This window comes from Arachis stenosperma, chromosome 3 (genome assembly GCF_014773155.1).
Source record: "Arachis stenosperma cultivar V10309 chromosome 3, arast.V10309.gnm1.PFL2, whole genome shotgun sequence".
Lineage (NCBI taxonomy): Eukaryota > Viridiplantae > Streptophyta > Magnoliopsida > Fabales > Fabaceae > Arachis > Arachis stenosperma.
The window spans coordinates 108,321,906-108,337,182 of NC_080379.1; the positions used below are offsets into that span (position 1 = coordinate 108,321,906).

The 15,277-nt window shown below is 38.7% G+C and overlaps 1 non-coding gene across 1 annotated transcript; it reads right to left on the reverse strand.

Annotated features, from left to right (window-relative positions):
- Positions 1 to 14,541: 14,541 nt before the first annotated feature.
- On the reverse strand, positions 14,542 to 14,649 carry LOC130972478 (small nucleolar RNA R71). The gene has a single exon (XR_009083643.1). It is a non-coding gene; the product is annotated as a small nucleolar RNA R71 (small nucleolar RNA).
- Positions 14,650 to 15,277: the final 628 nt, after the last annotated feature.

Below are 15,277 nucleotides of genomic sequence, written 5' to 3' on the forward strand. Positions count from 1 at the left end.
GCCACCAGAAAGGATCATTTTCCTTTACCATTCATAGACTAGATGCTAGAAAGACTAGCAGGTCATGAATACTACTGCTTCCTGGATGGATATTCAGGATATAATCAAATTGCAGTGGATCCCCAGGATCAGGAGAAAACGGCATTCACATGCCCATCTGGAGTATTTGCATACAGAAGGATGCCATTTGGCCTGTGCAATGCACCTGCAACCTTTCAGAGGTGCATGCTCTCAATTTTCTCTGATATGGTGGAAAAATTCCTGGAAGTCTTCATGGATGACTTTTCAGTATTTGGAGACTCATTCAGCTCCTGCCTAAACCATTTAGCACTTGTTCTGAAAAGATGCCAAGAGACTAATCTGGTTTTAAACTGGGAAAAATGTCACTTTATGGTGACTGAAGGAATTGTCCTTGGGCACAAAATTTCGAACAAGGGGATAGAGGTGGATCAAGCTAAGGTAGAAGTAATTGAAAAATTACCACCACCTGCTAATGTTAAGGCAATCAGAAGCTTTCTGGGGCATGCAGGATTCTATAGGAGGTTTATAAAGGATTTTTTCTAAAATCGCCAAACCTCTGAGCAACCTGCTAGCTGCTGACACGCCATTTATCTTTGATAAAGAGTGTCTGCAGGCATTTGAGACTCTGAAAGCTAGATTGGTTACAGCACCAATCATTTCTGCACCAGACTGGACATTACCATTTGAACTGATGTGTGATGCCAGTGACCATGCCATTGGTGCAGTGTTGGGACAAAGGCATGACAAGCTTCTGCACGTTATTTACTATGCCAGCCGTGTTCTAAATGACGCACAGAAGAATTACACAACCACAGAAAAAGAGCTACTTGCAGTGGTTTACGCCATTGATAAATTCAGATCCTATTTAGTAGGATCAAAAGTGATCGTGTACACTGATCATGCTGCTCTTAAATATCTACTCACAAAGCAGGATTCAAAACCCAGACTTATCAGATGGGTGTTGCTTCTGCAAGAGTTTGATATAGAAATAAGAGACAGAAAAGGGACAGAAAATCAAGTAGCAGATCACCTGTCCCGAATAGAACCAGTAGAAGGGGCGTCCCTCCCTCTCACTGAGATCTCTGAAACCTTTCCGGATGAGCAACTGTTTGCCATCCAGGAAGTGCCATGGTTTGCAGACATTGCAAACTACAAGGCAGTGAGATTCATACCCAAAGAGTACAGTAGGATGCAATCAAAGAAATTAATCACAGATGCAAAGTACTATCTTTGGGATGAACCATATCTCTTTAAGAGATGTGCAGACGGAATGATCCGTAGATGTGTGCCTAAAGAGGAAGCACAGAAGATCCTTTGGCATTGACATGGATCACAGTATGGAGGACATTTTGGAAGTGAGCGAACAGCCACAAGAGTCCTCCAAAGTGGCTTCTACTGGCCTACTCTCTATAAAGATTCCCGAGCATTTGTGCTTAATTGTGACAGTTGCCAAAGATCAGGCAACCTACCTCACAGTTATGCCATGCCTCAGCAAGGAATCTTGGAGATTGAGTTGTTTGATGTATGGGGTATTGACTTCATGGGACCTTTCCCACCATCATACTCAAACACTTATATTCTGGTGGCAGTGGATTACGTATCCAAATGGGTGGAGGCTATTGCAACACCCACCAATGACACTAAAACAGTGTTAAAATTCCTCCAGAAACACATCTTCAGCAGATTTGGTGTCCCTAGAGTGTTAATCAGTGATGGGGGTACTCATTTCTGTAATAAACAGCTTTACTCTGCTCTGGTACGTTATGGAGTCAACCACAGGGTGGCTACTCCATATCACCCACAAACTAATGGGCAGGCTGAAGTCTCAAATAGAGAACTTAAAAGAATCCTGGAACGGACTGTAATTAACCGTAGAAAGGATTGGGCAAGAAGCTTGGATGATGCTCTGTGGGCATACAGAACAGCATTTAAGACCCCTATAGGGACCTCTCCATACCAGCTTGTGTATGGAAAGGCGTGTCACTTGCCAGTGGAACTGGAACACAAGGCCTACTGGGCAACCAGATTCCTAAACCTTGATGCCAAGTTAACTGGAGAAAGACGATTACTCCAGTTAAATGAGCTAGAGGAATTTAGACTCAATGCTTTCGAAAATGCAAAAATTTACAAAGAGAAAGCAAAAAGATGGCATGATAAGAAATTGTCATCCAGAGTCTTTGAGCCAGGACAGAAAGTTCTGTTATTTAATTCAAGGCTCAAATTATTCCCTGGGAAATTAAAATCCCGGTGGAGAGGTCCATATGTCATTACAAACGTATCACCATATGGATACATAGAGCTTCAGGATAATGACTCTAATAAAAAATTCATTGTTAATGGACAAAGAGTCAAACATTATCTTGAAGGCAATTTTGAGCAAGAGTGCTCAAGACTGAGACTTAATTAAAAACTCAGTAACAGTCCAGCTAATGACATTAAAGAAGCGCTTGCTGGGAGGCAACCCAGCCATTTCCTAAGTTATTTACTAATTAAATAAATTTTCTTTCTTTACAGGTTTAAGTTCAAGTATCTTCAAAGGTGAAATAACATATGGTTGAAGTCGCAAGAGTTACAGGGAAATTTGGAAGCTCACTGGCGTGAAAAAGCCAGTAAGAAATACTTTGGGCGTTAAACGCCCAAAAGAAGCTCCCACTGGGCGTTTAACGCCAGTAAGGGTAGCCATCTGGGCGTTAAACGCCAGAAAGGAGCATCTTCTGGGCGTTAAACGCCAGAAAGATGCACCTTCTGGGCGTTTAACGCCAATCTGCTAGCATTCTGGGCGTTTAGAAAAACGCCCAGTAAAGAAGGACTTCCTGGCGTTCAACGCCAGAAAGAAGCATCACATGGGCGTTGAACGCCCAGGAGAAGCATCACATGGGCGTTAAACGCCCAAACCATGCACCATGTGGGCGTTTAACGCCAGGATGGTGGGAGGAGGTACAATTTCGTTTTCTTTATAATTTTTCTAAATTTTTATGTTTCAATTCATGATTTCTTGCATAAACATGTTTCAAAATGTCATCTTTCAATTCTAAAATTTTTTTAATCCTAATTTCTAAAATCCCTTTTTCAAATATATCTTAATTCATAAGCCCAAATCTTTTTCCAATCTAAATCTTTTTCAAATCTTTTTCAACTCATTTTATCTTTTTATGAAAATGCCTTTCATCTACTCCTCTCCTTTCCTTTCTTTTGCTTGAGGACAAGCAAACCTCTAAGTTTGGTGTGATTTTCCATGATCACTGAGCTAAAACTCATTAAGATCATGGCACCTAAGAGAACAGGAAGAGCAAGGATGTGAACTTAAGGGAGCTGAAGCGTCAGAAATTAATTCTTGAAGGCACCCCACAGACTAGAGGAACATCCACTTCCCAAAATACAGGTTGTTAAGTTCTAATTCCAGCTTTAACTCTGTGATAGTATTATTTTAGAAATTTACCTTAGGAGATATATAGTAGTAGTAGTAATTAGTATGTCTATTTTGATTTTATTTCCAATTAAGCTATAATTTATGGTTCTCATCATCATCAGGCATGAATAAAGTAGTAGATTTTTTTAGAATAAAGAAGTAATTTATATTTTTGAGTTCTTAGTAATAAAGACTATAATTAATTATATGTGGTGGCAATACTTTTTGTTCTCTGAATGAATGCTTGAACAGTGCATAAATTGTACCTTGAATTTGATGAATATTGGCTCCTAAAAGGATGAGGAACACGAAAAATATTATTGATGATCTGAAAAAATCATGAAATTGATTCTTGAAGCAAGAAAAAGCAGTTCAAAAAAAAAATATTTACAATCAAAAGGAATAAAAGCCAAGCAGCCCTTAAAACCAAAAGGCAAGGGTAAAAAGGATCCAAGGCTTTGAGCATCAATGGATAGGAGGGCCCAAGGAAATAAAATCCAGGCCTAAGCGGCTAAACCAAGCTGTCCCTAACCATATGCTTGTGTCATGAAGGTCCAAGTGAAAAGCTTGAGACTGAGTGGTTAAAGTCGTGATCCAAAGCAAAAGAGTGTGCTTAAGAGCTCTGGACACCACTGACTGGGGACTCTAGCAAAGCTGAGTCACAATCTGAAAAGGTTCACCCAGTTATGTGTCTGTGGCACTTATGTATCCGGTGGTAATACTGGAAGACAAAGTGCTTAGGGCCACAGCCAAGACTCATAAAATGACTGTGTTCAAGAATCAACGTACTACACTAGGAGAGTCAACAATACTATCTGAATTCTGAGTTCCTAAGGATGCCAATCATTCTGAAAATTTAAAGATACAGGGAGATGCCAAAACTATTCAGGGACAAAAAGCTACAAGCTCCGCTCATCTAATAAGAATTTGAGCTTCATTTAAAACTTGAGGATTTTATTACTTCTTTACTTCTGTTAGAACCTATTTTATTCATCTAGTTGCTTGAGGACAAGCAACAGTTTAAGTTTGGTGTTGTGATGAGCGGATATTTTGTACGCTTTTTGGGGGTAATTTCATGTAGATTTTAGCATGTTTTAATTAGTTTTTAGTTAAATAATATTAGTTTTTAGGCAAAAATCATATTTCTGGACTTTACTATGAGTGTGTGTATTTTTCTGTGATTTCAGGTATTTTCTGGCTGAAATTGAGGGAGTTGAGCAAAAATCTGACTTAGGCTGAAAAAGGACTGCTGATGCTGTTGGATCCTGACCTCCCTGCACTCGAAATGGATTTTCTGGAGCTACAGGAGTCCAATTGGCGCGCTCTCAACGGCGTTGGAAAGTAGACATCCAGGGCTTTCCAGCAATATATAATAGTCTATACTTTGCGCAAGGATAGACGACGTAACTTGGCGTTGAACGCCAAGTACATGCTGCTGTCTGGAGTTAAACGCCAGAAAAACGTCATGATCCGGAGTTGAACGCCCAAAACACGTCAAAACCTGGAGTTTGACGCCAAGAAAGGCCTTTACACGTGGAAAGCTTTAGTCTCAGCCCCAGCACACACCAAGTGGGCCCCAGAAGTGGATTTCTGCACCAATTATCTTAGTTTATTCACTTTCTGTAAACCTAGGTTACTAGTTTACTATTTAAACAACTTTTACAGACATATCTTGGAACCTCATGACATTTTCAGATCTGAATTACATACTTTGTGACGGCATAAGTCTCTAAACTCCATTGTTGGGGGTGAGGAGCTCTGCAGCGTCTCGATGATTTAATACAATTCCTTTGTTTTCCATTCAAACACGCTTGTTCTTATCTAAGATGTTTATTCGCGCCTAACTGTGGAGAAGGTGATGATCCGTGACACTCATCACCTTCCTCAACCTATGAACGTGTGCCTGACAACCACCTCCGTTCTACATCAGATTGAATGAATATCTCTTAGATTCCCCAACAGAATCTTCGTGGTATAAGCCGGATTGATGGCAGCATTCATGAGAATCCGGAAAGTCTAAACCTTGTCTGTGGTATTCCGAGTAGGATTCCGGGATTGAATGACTGTGACGTGCTTCAAACTTTAACCTGCTGGGCGTTAGTGACAGACGCAAAAGAGGGATTCTATTCCAGTAGGAGCGGGAACCAACCGGTGATTAGCCGTACTGTGACAGAGTGCGTGAGCATAGTTTTCACTGCGAGGATGGGAAGTAGCCACTGACAACGGTGACACCCTACATAGAGCTTGCCATGGAAGGAACCTGCGTGTGAGAAGAGGAATTCAAGGAAGAGTTGAAATCAAAGGACAAAGCATCTCCAGAACTCCAACATATTCCACAATCCTTTACAAACAAATAACTCTATTGCTCAAGTAACATTATTCCCTCTTTTATCTTTATAATCAAATCTAGTAATTTCACTTTTAATCCAAATAATCCTTGTTGACATCCTAACTAAGATTAATAAAATAAATATCGATTGCTTCAAACCAATAATCTCTGTGGATTCGACCCTTACTCACGTAAGGTATTACTTGGACGACCCAGTACACTTGCTGGTTAGTTGAACGGAGTTGTGAATTCAACCAGTGCCATAATAAGGATTTTGAATGAACAAGAGACACAATAGTTTTGTGTACATGCCAAAGAGCCAATATTGTTGATCACAATTTCGTCCACCACTTTTCTCTCTCTAATTTTCGAAAATTCCCTCCTCTTTTTCAAAATTCTTTTAATTAACTAATTGTTTCAAATTTTAATTTTAATTTTAATTCTTCTCTTAATTTTCGAAAATCACTAACCTTTTTTTTAAAATTAATTTTCGAAATTCTCTCTCTCATCTCTTTTCTATTTATTTATTCATTTACTAACACTTCTCTTCATCTAAAAATTTGAACCTTCTCCTCTCTCTGAGTTCGAATTTTCCTCCTTTCCTTCTTCTATTCTTTTCTTCTTCTACTAACATAAAGGAATCTCTCTACTGTAGTAAAGAGGATCCCTATTATTATTTTATGTTCCCTTCTTTTTTTCATATGAGCAAGAGCAAGGACAAGAATATTCCTGTTGAAGCAGATCCTGAACCTGAAAGGACTCTAAAGAGGAAACTAAGAAAAGTTAAATTACAACAATTCAGAGACAACCTTACAGAAAATTTTGAAAAGGAAGAGGAGATGGCAGCCAAAAATAATAATGCAAGGAGGATACTTGGTGACTATATTACACCTACTTCCAAATTTGATGAAAGAAGTGAAGAACTGAAGATTGATGGTTTAGAGATTATAGTAAACTCTCGTTGTAAGTATAGTTACTAAACCAAGCAATCAACCTTTCTTACAAACGTTTTGGTTGTCACAAGTAACAAACTCCTAAATAAATTGATAACCGAAGTATTTAAACCTCGGGTCGTCTTCTCAAGGAATTGCAGGGATGTATGTTCTTATTATTGGTTATGAGTTTGTAAATTGGGGGTTTTGAAAGTGAGGAACAAGTATGGTAAATGATAAGAAAAATAAATAAATAACTGTAAAATAAACTCTTGGCAAGATATGAGAAATTAGAAGTCCTATCCTAGTTATCCCTATCAATTGTGATGAGAATTGGATTTTTCTCCCACTTTGTTAACCTCTAACTATGAAGGTAAGTTAAATGGATGAATTAATTCGAATCTTCAAATTCCAGTCTTTCCTTGGGAAAAGTTAGAATTATTGGATCTCGAATTAATTCTTGAAGAATTCCAATTTTCAGTCAACAATGAGTTTGATAACTCAAGAGTTACCAATTAATCAACCAAAGTCAAAAGGGAATAAAATCTACTTGAATGAAAATAATTTGTATAGAGCACAAGCATCAATAACATAAATTAGAGAAAACAATCATAAGTCTGAAATACCTCAAATTATATTTAAATAGAAGGTTAGATTGAACATAGAAATCCATAAGCCAAATTGGCAACATCAAATAATCAACTAAAGTGATAAATAAAAGTAGAAAATAAATTAAAGGAACATTGAACCTATGATGAAGAAGTTGAAATCCTAATCCTAATCCTAATCCTAAATCCTAAGAGAGAGGAGAGAACCTCTCTCTCTAAAAACTACATCTAAAACCTAAAATTGTGAGTAATGAAAAGCCTATTGAGTCTCTGCAAGTTCCCTGACTTTAATCTGTGTTTCTGGGCCGAAAACTGGGTTGAAATGCGGCCCAGAATCTCTGCTAGCAACTTTTGTAATTCTGCAGATCGCGCACGTCACGCGTCCGCGTTGTCCACGCGTTCGCGTCACTTAGCATTTTACGTACCACGCGGGCGCGTCGTCCACGCATTCGCGTTGTTTGTGCAGCTTCCAATCCGCGCGTTCGCGTCAGGCACGCGAACGCGTCACTCTGATTTCTTCCATTTCGCGCGGTCGCATGAACCATGCGACCGCGTGACTTCTCGCTGGTCATCTCCTTAATTCCTTGTGTTCCTTCCATTTTTGCACGATTCCTCTTCATTCTCTAAGCCATTCCTGCCCTATGAAGCCTGAAACACTTAACACACAGATCAAGGCATCGAATGGTAATAAGAGACGATTAAGATTAGCTAAATTAAGGCCAAAGAAGCATGTTTTCAATCACAGAACTAAACTAGGAAGGAATTGTAAAATCATACAAATCATATGAATAAGTGGGTGAAAAGCTTGATAAAACTACTCAATTAAATACAATATAAACCAAAAAATAGTGGTTTATCAACCTCCCCACACTTAAACATTAGCATGTCCTCATGCTAAACTCAAGGAGACCAAATAAATGAGTAGGGAAAGGCAAGACTCATGCAATGCAACCTATGAATGTGAATGCAACTACATGCTAAAATGATTCTACCTACTTGGTGAAAAAGTAAATAAATCCTTCAAGAATAAATATGAACTGGATTTCACTAATTTCAAATCATACAGTGAAAATAAGTAAACTTGTAAGAAGACAGCTCATAAAAGCAGGGAACATAGAATCAAGCACTGAACCCTCACTGGAAGTGTATATCACTCTAATCTCTCAAGTGTCTAGGGTCAATCACTCTATTCTTCCCTAATCATGCTTTCTAAACTTTGTCCTTCATCTAACCAATCAACAAATATTTAGTATACCCATGCACACATCATGAGGTCTTTTCAAGGTTGTAATGGGGCCAAGGCAAGGGTGAGGATATATGTATGGCTAAGTGAGCTATAAATTGAATCTTTGAGTAACCTGAGTCATCACCTAACATACATACATTCTATATAATTTCTAAAATCATGCCTAGCTACCCATAATTCCCACTTTTATATCACATACTCATGTGTCAACTTTTCTTTTGATTTGTGTCACATATGCACTGATCTTTTATTAACTTAACATTGGGATAATTTTGTCCCCTTATTTATTTATTTATATTATATTTTTTTCTTTTCTTTTTTTTTCTTTTTTTTTTAGAGACATAAAAACTAAAATAACATATCAATGCATATGGAATTTTTTTTAATTTTCTGTTTTACATGAGTAGATACCCAAATTTCCCAATATTCAGAATTAGAAACATGATACATTCCCTTATTAACCCATGTTCCCACAGTTTCCCCACACTTAGTTGATGCACAACCTCTATCTTAAGCTAACCGAAGATTCAATTGAGATATTTAATTTGTTTTTCTGCTTAAGGCTAGTAATGTGGTTATAGAACAGAAGGGGAATAAAAAGCTCAAAATGGTTAACAAGGGTGACATAAAAGGGTAGGCTTATTTGGGATAAGTGAGCTAAAACAAATAATGGCCTCAATCATATGCAAGCATGTAAATACACTAAATAATGGACATACAGAATGAAACAAAGTAAAGATTACAGTTATAGAGAAGAAAACACACAAGAATAAAATATTTATGGTTAAACAATGTAACCATGTAAATAAGCTCAAATCTCACAGGTTGTGTGTTCTAGCTTTTAACTATGTTCTAAATACAACTTCAAACAAATTTAACACATAGAAAATTTTAATTTTCAATTTAAATTAGTGAAATATTATAAAATAAAGTCTTGAAAAGAAATTTATTACTTCAACCAAGTGGTAAAATATGCAATCAAACATGCAAATGCAATAACTAACAAGGAAAATAAACCATTGGTGTTGAGATAGAAGAGTAACTAACCCATGGAGATCGGTATCGACCTCCCCACACTTAAAGATTGCACCGTCCTCGGTGCATGCTAAGATGTGCAGGTGGACGGGTTGCTTCAACTGATGCTTTTCTCCAAAGATTGAGCAGATGAACTTGTTTGTCTCCCCAGTAAGAAGCTTTTCCTCTCCCTTTGTGGTGGCCATCCTGAAAGAAGAGGGAAAAGAAGAAAAAGTAACCCAGAAATAAAAATAAGAATATAAATAAAGTCTGGGTGGGTTAATGCCAAATAATGGGGGTCTCAATTACATGGTAGCTACAACATGCAAGTGAGAAAATAGTAACGACACATGGCATATCAATAATGTAAAAATTTACAAAAATGAGGGAAGAGAGTGTGGGTAAGGAGAGATAATATAAATTTATGTCAATGTAAAAGTGATACAGGTATAAAAGATTGGCATTGATATAAATAATATTACCTAACCAGAATAAAACAAGTCACTAAGCACTCAAAATAATTCAAGGGAAGATGCAACAGTTAAATAAGAAAATTCAACACAAAAGGAAAAATAATGAATTTAGAAAAGAAGGAAAAATATACACTAAATTAAAATGCAATGAATGGAATATACAAATAAATAAAATAAAAGATAAGAAGAATGAGAAGGGAAAGAAGTGAGTAAGAAAGGGGGGAGGGAAAAATTAGGATTGGGGAAGAAAAGATAAGATATTTGGCAAATTTAGGATAAGCTGTGTGGCGCAAGCGACGCGGACGCGTGGGGCACGCGGTCGCGTGACTTGCGTTTGAAGTTAATCGACGCGGTCGCGTCGGTCACGCGGTCGCGTCGGTCACGCGGTCGCGTGACACGTTTTATGCTACTGGCGCGAGGGTAGCCTCGTGCTCGCACAACTCTCTGTTCAGAATCTTATTTTGCCAAATTTTGGGTGACGCGATCGCGTGGTCGTCGCGATCGTGTGAGTGGCCAATATGGGGATATGACGTGGACGCGTGAGCCATGCATCCGCGTGGTAAGGTTGTGCTTTCAGCACCAGTCCAACACCACTCCAGCATACCTTTCAGCTATGCACCTTTTTCACGTCGATTTTCATGGCACGCGGCCGCGTGGGTGACGCGGTCGTGTGGGAGGCCAAAGTTCCCACATGACGCGGTCGTGTGGGGTCAAATTATGCTAAAGGCGCGCCTCCAGCCACGCTCTCGCGTGACTCTCTGTTCAATTCTTTTATACCCAACGCACTAGTGACGCGGACGCGTCACGTGCGTGTTTTTCCTTTTTTTCATGCAGGTATGCAATTATGCAATATGCAATGCGAATGAATAATATTCAGGTTCAATTAAAAAGGAAATAAAAATAAATAACACGAAATAAAACTGAAAAAGTAACGACCATACCATGGTGGGTTGTCTCCCACCTAGCACTTTTAGTTAAAGTCCTTAAGTTGGACATTAGATGAGCTTCCTGCTATGGTGGCTTATGCTTGAATTCGTCCAGAAATCTCCACCAGTGTTTGGAATGCAAGCATCCTCCGGGGTCCCAAATTAGGCATGTAAAGCTTCTAAGCAGCTTCAGACATATGCTCAGGCTCCCGAGGTGACGACTGTTGGAATAGATTCCAGGATCCCAATTTCTACTTTTACACCCGTTTCTGTCTTGATCTATATTTTTCCAACCGGGTGGTAAGTGATCTGAATTCTCACTGTAATGACCAAACAGCTTCCGAGATCCGTTCAACCGAGCTTGACACCAATCCTTGCACCTCAATTTGAAGTGTGAAACCTTGTTGAGTCTTGCGCACCAGCTCTGAGTGCGAGTCATTTCCCTTTTACTCTTAAATCCGTAGAGAACTATAAGCTGGCCATCTGTTTCAAGTAAACCGTATTCAAGTGGAAAAATAAAGATAAGAGTCAAGGATTTTACCCTCTTGAAGTTTGTGTTGATTGGTAGTGGCCTTGGGATCAGTGTTTTTAGTGGTTCTGCAAGCTCTACTCCCTTGTGGTCTTCAGTGAATTCCTCCACTTCCTTGCAAACCTTTTCCATTCCAGCCATGTTCTGGTCAAAGTCTTCCATATCTTCCTCATCACTTGAGTCATAATTAGGAGGTTGAGAAAAGTCGACCTCTGTATCATCTTTGTATTTACTTGGGAAAGATTCTTCTGTCTCAAAGAATTCACTTGCGGGTGCAAGTTCATCACTAGGAGGACTTGACTGGTGACTATCATCATCAAGGAAACATGCGTCTTGAGTTACTCCGTCCAGTTCTTCATAAGATATCTGCATTGGAGGCTGTGCAACATCCTTTTTAGCGTCAATTGTAACATCCTTGACGGAATTCTCCACAACTCTGGATTCAGGTGGCGGTTCGGCATCTCCTAAATCTTCAACCAACTCTTCTTCTTCTACCATGACAGCTTCCTCTATTTGTTCCAGTACGAAGTTATGCTCTATGCTGTCCACTGGAGTTTCTTGTGTCTTCTTTATGCTGCGTTCTTCATTAGATTCTCCACATGAAGCCATGGGAGTCTGTTGAGTGTCTTAATGTCTGGAAGATAATTGATTTATTGCTTGCTCCAGTTGATGAAGGGTTACATTGAACTGGTTTACTGATTCCTCGAAGCGAACTTGTGATTTTTGGCTTGATGGATATGGACATGGTGCGTAGGAGAGTGGTGGTTCTTAGGAGTAATTGGATTGGTGTTGGGGCGGATAAGGATCATATGGTGGCGAATGGTGAAAGGAAGCTTGTGAGTATGGTAGTTCGAAGTTATATCGAGAGAATGGTCTCTGAGCACAGGGTGGGGCTTGTTAGTGGTTACAAGGCAGTCCACCAAATCTATCAGTTGGGCATGCATTGTAAAATGGTCTCTGTCCATGATATCTAGGAGGATGTTGTTGCCTAAAAGATTGATCAGATCCTTGTAGCTCCATCCATCTTTGATTGCTTAGACCTTGATGCATAGTCCTGTTACAGCTTTAATTCCTTGCAACAAAATTAGAACCAAACTCAAAGCGAGAGGGGTGTGAATTCATAATAGATATTAGAAATAAGAAGGAAGAGAGAAAACAAATAAACAAGTAAAAGAAATTTTTTTTTGAAAAATATTTACAATAACCAATAATAAGGCACACGTTTGTAATTTCCCGGCAACGGCACCATTTTAAAGAACTGAAGATTGATGGTTTAGAGGTTATAGTAAACTCTCGTTGTAAGTATAGTTACTAAACCAAGCAATCAACCTTTCTTACAAACGTTTTGGTTGTAACAAGTAACAAACTCCTAAATAAATTGATAACCGAAGTATTTAAACCTCGGGTTGTCTTCTCAAGGAATTGCAGGGAGGTATGTTCTTATTATTGGTTATGAGTTTGTAAATTGGGGGTTTTGAAAGTGAGGAACAAGTATGGTAAATGATAAGAAAAATAAATAAATAACTGTAAAATAAACTCTTGGCAAGATATGAGAAATTAGAAGTCCTATCCTAGTTATCCTTATCAATTGTGATGAGAATTGGATTTCTCTCCCACTTTGTTAACCTTTAACTATGAAGGTAAGTTAAATGGATGAATTAATTCGAATCTTCAAATTCCAGTCTTTCCTTGGGAAAAGTTAGAATTATTGGATCTCGAATTAATTCTTGAAGAATTCCAATTTTCAGTCAACAATGAGTTTGATAACTCAAGAGTTACCAATTAATCAACCAAAGCCAAAAGAGAATAAAATCTACTTGAATGAAAATAATTTGGATAGAGCACAAGCATCAATAACATAAATTAGAGAAAATAATCATATGTCTGAAATACCTCAAATTATATTTAAATAGAAGGTTAGATTGAACATAGAAATCCATAAGCCAAATTGGCAACATCAAATAATCAACTAAAGTGATAAATAAAAGTAGAAAATAAACTAAAGGAACATTGAACCTGTGATGAAGAAGTTGAAATCCTAATCCTAATCCTAATCCTAAATCCTAAGAGAGAGGAGAGAACCTCTCTCTCTAAAAACTACATCTAAAACCTAAAATTGTGAGTAATGAAAAGCCTATTGAGTCTCTGCAAGTTCCCTGACTTTAATCTGCGTTTCTGGGCCGAAAACTGGGTTGAAATGCGGCCCAGAATCTCTGCCAGTGACTTTTTTAATTCTGCAGATCGCACACGTCACGCGTCCGCGCATCCACGCGTTCGCGTCACTTAGCATTTTTCGTACCACGCGGGCGCGTCGTCCACGTATTCGCGTCATTCGTGCAGCTTCCAATCCGCGCGGTAGCGTCAGGCACGCGAACGCGTCACTCTGATTTCTTCCATTTCGCGCGGTCACGTAAACCATGCGACCGCGTGACTTCTCGCTGGTCATCTCCTCAATTCCTTGTGTTCCTTCCATTTTTGCACGCTTCCTCTTCATTCTCTAAGCCATTCCTGCCCTATGAAGCCTAAAACACTTAACACACAGATCAAGGCATCGAATGGTAATAAGAGAGGATTAAGATTAGCTAAATTAAGACCAAAGAAGCCTGTTGTCAATCACAAAACTAAACTAGGAAGGAATTGTAAAATCATACAAATCATATGAATAAATGGGTGAAAAGCTTGATAAAACTACTCAATTAAATACAATATAAACCATAAAATAGTGGTTTATCAAGAAGCATCTCAATCCCTGCCATTGGAGCAAACAATTTTGAGTTGAAACCTCAACTAGTTGCTCTAATGCAACAGAACTGCAAGTTTCATGGACTTCCATCAGAAGATCCCTACCAGTTTTTAACTGAGTTCTTGCAAATCTGTGAGACTGTTAAGACTAATGGAGTAAATCCTGAAGTCTACAGGCTCATGTTTTTCCCTTTTGCTGAAAGAGATAAAGCTAGAACATTGTTGGACTCACAACCTAAAGATAGCCTGGACTCTTAGGATAAGCTCGTCACGGCCTTCTTGGCTAAGTTCTTTCCTCCTCAAAAGCTGAGCAAGCTTAGAGTGGATGTTCATACCTTCAAACAAAAAGATGGTGAATCCCTCTATGAAGCTTGGGAAAGATACAAGCAGATGACCAAAAGGTGTCCTTCTGACATGCTTTCAGAGTGGACCATTTTGGATATATTCTGTTATGGTCTATCTGAGTTCTCTAAGATGTCACTGGACCATTCAGCAGGTGGATCCATTCACCTAAAGAAAATGCCTGTAGAAGCTCAAGAACTCATTGACATGGTTGTAAATAACCAATTCATGTACACTTCTGAGAGGAATTCTATGAGTAATGGGACGCCTCAGAGGAAGGGAGTTCTTGAAATTGATGCTCTGAATGCCATATTGGCTCAGAACAAAATGTTGACTCATCAAGTCAACATGATCTCTCAAAGTCTGAATGGATGGCAAAATGCATCCAACAGTACTAAAGAGGCATCTTCTAAAGAAGAAGCTTATGATCCTGAGAACCCTGCAATGGCAGAGGCGAATTACATGGGTGAACCCTATGGGAACACCTACAATTCTTCACGGAGAAATCATCCAAACTTCTCATGGAAGGATCAACAAAAGCCCCAACAAGGCTTTAATAATGGTGGAAGAAACAGGCTTAGCAATAGCAAGCCCTTTCCATCATCTTCTCAGTAACAGACAGAGAATTCTGAGCAAAGCTTCTCTAGATTAGCAAATATAGTCTCTAATCTATCTAAGGCCACTTTAAGTTTCATGAGTGAAACAA